Source organism: Corylus avellana, chromosome ca7, assembly GCF_901000735.1.
Source record: "Corylus avellana chromosome ca7, CavTom2PMs-1.0".
Taxonomy (NCBI): Eukaryota; Viridiplantae; Streptophyta; class Magnoliopsida; order Fagales; family Betulaceae; genus Corylus; species Corylus avellana.
In genome coordinates this window covers 13,844,080-13,850,882 of record NC_081547.1, presented here as the reverse complement: position 1 = coordinate 13,850,882, position 6,803 = coordinate 13,844,080, and positions in this window count along the sequence as shown.

Genomic DNA, 6,803 nt, shown 5'->3' with positions numbered 1-6,803 from the left:
GCAGCCAGATTGTCATTCTTTCCATGTTAGGGTTTTCCAACTCTCAATTGTAATAGGTTTTAAAACCCTGTGAAATTCTTAGGTTTACTAGTTTGTCAAAGACTTCTAAAGCCTATAAATAGACCCTTAAGCCTCTAGGGTAGGCATACTTTAAAAGGAGAAGAATTGGAGCTCTTCTAGTTCAAGTTTCGGGTTTATTCTTTTCCTTTCTTTTCTTTTATTTTCATTATGTGTAACTAACTCTTTAGGAGGGCTAGATTGAAGCCCTAATTATGCTTATTTAATATTTCAATATTGGCACCTTTTCTGGTGATCATGTTGGGAAATTTAACTTGATTAATTCCTATTTTTATGAATTCCTCATATGTATGTGACTGGCCATTATATGCATGTGGTATGGACTAGTTAGTTAAATCAATTTAGATGGCCGAGTCCTTGGTTTAATAAAAGTAACAAAAGAATCCACACCACGGTTCTTGGGTAAATCAACATAGGAAACCGGGAGTATACGCCCATGCCCTAGGCCTCGTGTGTTTGTCGATTTCCATAGAGTATATGCTTTCCTAAGGAACAACTTAGTATACACCATGCTAAATCCCTTAGAAAAGAAAATAGTTAAAGTATAAGCCCATGCCTAACTCGTTGCTTAGGAAAATCTATAGCTTAAGGAGTATATGCCATGCCCTTAGGTTGACAAACATTAGATATGCATAACATGATCAAAGCATTGACATATTGTTATATTATCTAAGTATGATTAGTGGTGGATATCAAAGCCCTGCCTTTACCTTTACTTTATCTTTATATCTTTTTATTTTTCTTAATATCAAATCTGTGACAATTTGATATTTTAATTAATTCAAAACAAAATAACAATCCTCGTGGGATCGACCTCGTACTTGCTGCACTATACTATTGTTTTGATCTTGTGCAATTGCGAGTTAAAACGTACTAAATATTATCTATTAATTTAGGTAGTATTTAGCACAACAAGTAGCCAATCTTGTTGCTTAGAAGGATCTTCTTAGGACGATAGTTACAAGATTTGCTCGCTTGTTTGCATAGATCCTTGAGAATCTTGGCATAAGAAGGCTGTTTGAGACATTGAATAAATGAAGCTTGGGGTTCATGGAGTGTCTCAAGATGGATTGTGACGAAGGAATGAGCTTCAGTATTCACTTCCTTGTCATTGGACAGACTTGGAGTTGTTGGGGGCTCAATGTGCTCAACTTGCTCCTCTTTTTCCTCCTCCTCATGGTTATCCACAATGAAAGGCTCAGTTACTAATGAAGATGAGTTAAGGAATAATATCTAAGTGGTTTCCCCATTCTCAGTTGGCACCTCAAGAGTAGGATCCAATATTGCATCTGCCTGCTCAAGTAACTTATCCGAATCTAAATCATCTCCAAATTGAGCAAGGCATGCTTCCAAAGGATCCTCTAGACTTGGCTCATTAACAGTCTCCTTGACAACTTCCTCACTCCCAAATGTGGTGGTGGTGGTTTGAACATGCTCATGTGAAGACTTGCTAGCATCATCCTCATCACTCATGTAATGGTTAATGAATGGACAATCATATGAACATCACATATGAGGTGCGAGAGTGTGAGGTGGCTGGGTATGGGCACGCCTAGCTGCCATGAGTTGGTTTACTCTCTCCTCTAAGTCATCGACATGAGCAGTTGAAAAATGTTGCACTAATGATTCTTGAGGAGGGTCATTGCAAGGTGAAGGCATGGAAGAATGGTTATTGAACTGCAGATATTCAGGATGGTGCAGTTCATAGGATTGGAGAGCATAATTTCTCCTAGCATGAGCTTTCCACGAGAAATCAGAATGGTTGCTCCAGTTTGGGGTGTAGAAATTGAAATTTGATTCAGACCCCGGACTGGAGAAATTGGTATTCATCTGCTCATGTGAAAAATTGGAAAATTGTCCATAGGATGGACAATTACTTGAACTATGATATGCGTTGGAGCAGTATGAACATGGTCCATATGGGTGAAAATTTTGAGGGTAGTTGGTAGGATTTGGAATCCTACCACTATAAGAAGCATAAAAATTACCGAATGGAAAATTCATGCTTTACCCTCACTATTTAGCATGCCCCACTTAAAATAGTAACCAAAAATACAGAAAAGAAAAATAAAAACACAAAATGGACAAAAATAATTTGAAATTTTTTTTTTACTTAACTACTTTTGGTCTGTTGAGGCTGGTCTCTGGAAGTGCACTCGAGCGCAGGTGATTGCGATCGAGCGCGAGTGGGCAATGCGCTTTAGCGTTGGTGCGGAATGGATCGAGCACAGGTGCAATTGCTTGCTGTCCGTGTGCTCAAGTGCACTCGAGCGTAGGTGAGGTGTGATCGATCGCACTGGCAAAGACTGGTTTTGTCGACACTACAATAAAAGCACAAAAACAAACAAACTTTTCTTTTTCTCTTTTTTTTTTTTCTTTTTTATGGTTAGATAAAATCTCAGAATCAAAAACAAATTAAATAAAATAAAATTGCAAAAAGAAAATAACTAGTAGAAAAATAAAATCAATTCAAATAAAAATCAATTTCACAAACAAACAATTCCTCAGCAACAACGCCAAAAACTTGATGTGCAAATTATAACTACTCACAAGTGCATGAGTCACGTGCAGTACAGCGTGTTCAAGTGCTAGATTGATCCACAGGGAATTGCGTTGCAAAAATTAATTTCTATCTAAACTAATCCTATTTTAACCTAGTTTCAAATTGTTTGTCCAAAATGGTAAACGAAATAAAAACTGAAATTAAATCAAATGATAAAAACACTAAGGTTTTCAAAATCCACCTCACCAAATCAAAGCACATATAATTATGTTTGTTCATACATCCGAATTTCAATAAAATCCCATGCATGTTCCTTTGTTTTTATAAAATCCTATTGAAAAATTCAATTAATCCATCCGTATTTACGAAAAACAATGCATATCCAATTTAGTTCAAAAGATCCAATGTATCCATGCTTTGCACAAAAGACAATGGATGTCCAAAGTAAACCAAAAGTTGCAATGTATCCGTTGGATGAAACACAATGAATATCCAATATTTTCACGATTTATAAACAGCAATCAGTGACAATTTGTCACACAATTGAATTGAAACGAACTTACATTACATTAAACAACGGAATTGTACGAAAGAAAAGAATAATATTTATAAGCTAATTTTAGGGTTTCAGCGCTGCCATGTCGGCCGACTGCGCTCGATCGCACACGAGGTGCTCTTGATAGCACTCATGCATCACTTTCCACTTTCAATGGGCACGTGTGGGCTCGATCACACTAAATGTGCACTCAACCGCACTACCAGCTGAATTAGCCAATTTTTGTGAAATATGACTTTGTATATTTTTGAGTTAGCTTTCCAATGACCCCAAGATCGCTTCAATCCAAGCTCTACAACTTTAGATATGACCTTTTTAGTGGGAATCATCGGGTGCAAAGCATCGCTCGATCCAAATTTGCTGCAAATGCTCCCTTAAGTGTCTTAAGCCCCATAATTAATGGATTTTCACTTTAAAGGTGCAGTTTTCCCATAGCAAACTACTAAAAACTAAAACACCGAAACTAACCAAAGCATCAGAAAATAATAAAACTAAAGGCTTAGCAAATGTAGATTAAGGGAGGGAGGGTACTAACAATTTGGTACTCATCATTAGACATGGATTAGGTCTCCTATTTCAATTTGACTTGGACTGCGGGGAGGTTTAATTGGACCCGAATTGTATTTCCTGCCCCAATTTGACTCAGGTAGGGATCTAATTCAGATTCTTTTGGATAGTAATTAATTCTGAAAAATCAGGGATTGAGACCCAGTAACACCCTTGCAAGGGTTTCGGGATAAATCAGATGAGCCGGTTGGGTGATAGGATTATGGGATAAAGCGGATTGAGACACAGTAACACCCTTCCTTGTGTTAAGGGTGAACACCAATTTCAGATGCTCAGCGGAATTAGTCTACCCCTCTTTGTGCAAATTAAATAGTCACAATAGCAAAATAATAATTAAGCAACCCAGAAGCAAGACACCAAGATTTTTACGTGGAAAACTCTCTAATGCGAAGGTAAAAACCACGAGACCTAGTCCAGTTAAATCTTCTACTATCAACAATAATAAGTTTACAATTGTCTTCCCTAGAGAAATATCTAGAGATTATCACCACATCAAGAATACATGCATTCTTGGATTAAACATAAATTCATCACCCTAAAGTGAATTCCAACAAGAATAAAGAAAGATCTCACCAAGTTGGTATTAGCAGCCAGGCAACTGGAGAGGAATTCCAACGATCGATACCAATCAATACACAGCACTCATCGTCAGGAGCAACATACTAAAATTGCATCAAGATCGGACCACAAACGACCTTCCAATCTCTGACGGATGTGATTAAGAAAAAACCTTTTTCTTTTCTTTTCTTTCTCTCCCTCACGGCGCCACACTCCTCTTCCTTTTTTCTTCTTTTTCTTTCTGTCTCTTACTTAACACGCACACACGGTGTTCTTTTTATACTACACTCAAGGGTTTTTACCCTTTGCTTGCCACGTGGGTTGGTCCCCACATAAGAGGGACCACCCCAACGAATCTCCCCCTCCCGATTTTGTGGGGGGATCCACCAAGCGCGCCATGCTTCTGCAAATTTCAAGCTTTTGCATAGGCAACGGTTCTTGTCATTATATCTTACCCATTGTCATCAGTATGGATTTTCTCAATCTGTAACAGCTTATCCTCTAGTGCATCACGAATCCAATGGCACTTAAACATCGATATGTTTCGATCTTGAATGGAAAGTTGAATTCTTACTGAGATGAATGGCACTCTGACTGTCACAGTAAAGCACATACCTCTCTTGCTGTAGACCCAGTTCTTGTAAGAACTTTTTCATCCATAACAATTCTTTGGCCGCTTTAGTGATAGCAATGTACTATGCCTTTGTGGTAGACAAAGCTACACACTTCTGCAATCTGGATTGCCATGACACTGCTCCCCCTGAAAAAGTAATCAGGTACCCTGAAGTAGATTTTCTGGAATCAATATCCCCAACCATATCTACGTCTGTAAACCCATCAAGCACCTGTTGACCACTGCCAAAGCACATACTCTTGAAGTACCTCTAAGATACTTGAGAATCCATTTCACAGCTACCTAATGTTCTTTGCCAGGATTAGAAAGGAACCGACTCACAACTCCAACAGCATGAGTGATATCAGGCCTCGTACACACCATGGCGTACATTAAGCTACCCATGGCTGATGCATAAGGCACTTTTTTCATTTCATCTTTTTCTTTCTCACTTGTAGGACTTTTGCTTTGAACTCAACTTCAAATGACCTGCAAGTGTAGAGCTCACCAGTTTTGCCTTGCTCACGTTGAACCTATCCAATGCCTTTTCGATATAACTCTCTTGCGATAGCCACAGTTTTTCTTTCTTCCTATCACGAGAAATCTTCATACCAAGGATCTGCTTTGCGGGTCCCAAGTCCTAAAAAAGACAATGTGGATTTCTTTTGAAAAACATAGAATAACTATTCCTCTTCGTAAATATAATAGTATGGTACAAAACAAAAGAATTGCTAGAATAACCATTTCATTCCGAGATTCTATTCTACCGAACCAAACAAGCCATTAAGAAAGAGAATGAGATTTAAAGAATGAGCTATTAGTGCTAGCATGACATTTTTAAATGAGTAATGCTAGAAGTCAGTCTTGTGTATGATGTGGCTTACAAAATTATTATTGGGCTTGTAATTGATTACTATTATATTTTGATCAAATTGTAATTTTAAAAGCCACCTCATATTTATAATAACACAAAAAGAAACTTCTAGAATTACTCCATTGAATTAAAGAAATTTTCCTAACAACTCAATTTATAAAAAAGCTTGTGTGGTGTCATTTTGAAAGGATTTTTCAAGCGGTGGTCAAAAGAAATTTAAGAGTATATGGAACCTTAATCAATGTTGTCAGAGAATATATGTCAAGATTATGCTATAAGTGATTTAATGGTAACTTTTTTATTGACAACACTTCCAATTTCAGTTACAGGTTTCAAATAAATAAATAAAAAAGGATGGTGTTCATAACGCACCAATCTTATCTTGCTCATATCGAAGATTGGATCAAAACCGTCCATCTTTAACCCATATACTCTCTTATATATATATAGATAAGCTTCTGATCTTTATTAATTGTACAAGTATTTTGAGTCTGAACATTCATCACTTGGCAGCAAATTGGTTCAAAGCGTTTGTGAAAGTCCTTTGGTAAGTGTTAAATTAATTTTTCTTTTTATTTCTAATCATTATCCAGATATAATTCTCCATGTTTATATCCCCTCTTCTTTACTATGCATGTTTCTTTTTAATTATTGTTTAATTTATTTTTTGAATATTAGAAAAACTTAAAACATTTGTCATTTTGATATTCCATTTTTTATTTTTTTGAATTTTTTTAGTAATTTAATTAGATTTAGAATTTTGAGTAAAAGAAAGTTAGATAGAATTAGAAAGAGCAAACTATAATCAAGAAGGCTTATAGTATATCAACTAATTAATCCAATGGTTAAAACATAACTAGTTGTAGATCAAGTTTCTTAGAATTTGGAGTAAATTTAGCTTCAAGGAGAGGAAATATTCTTATTAATATATGATACAGTTTTCAATTCTTTTTTTTTTTTTAGAAAAAAAAAAAACCTTGATTTATTGTCTTCTCTTCACCAGTCAATGCTAGTGGTACTAACCTTGGACCAAAAAAAACAAAAAAACAAAAAA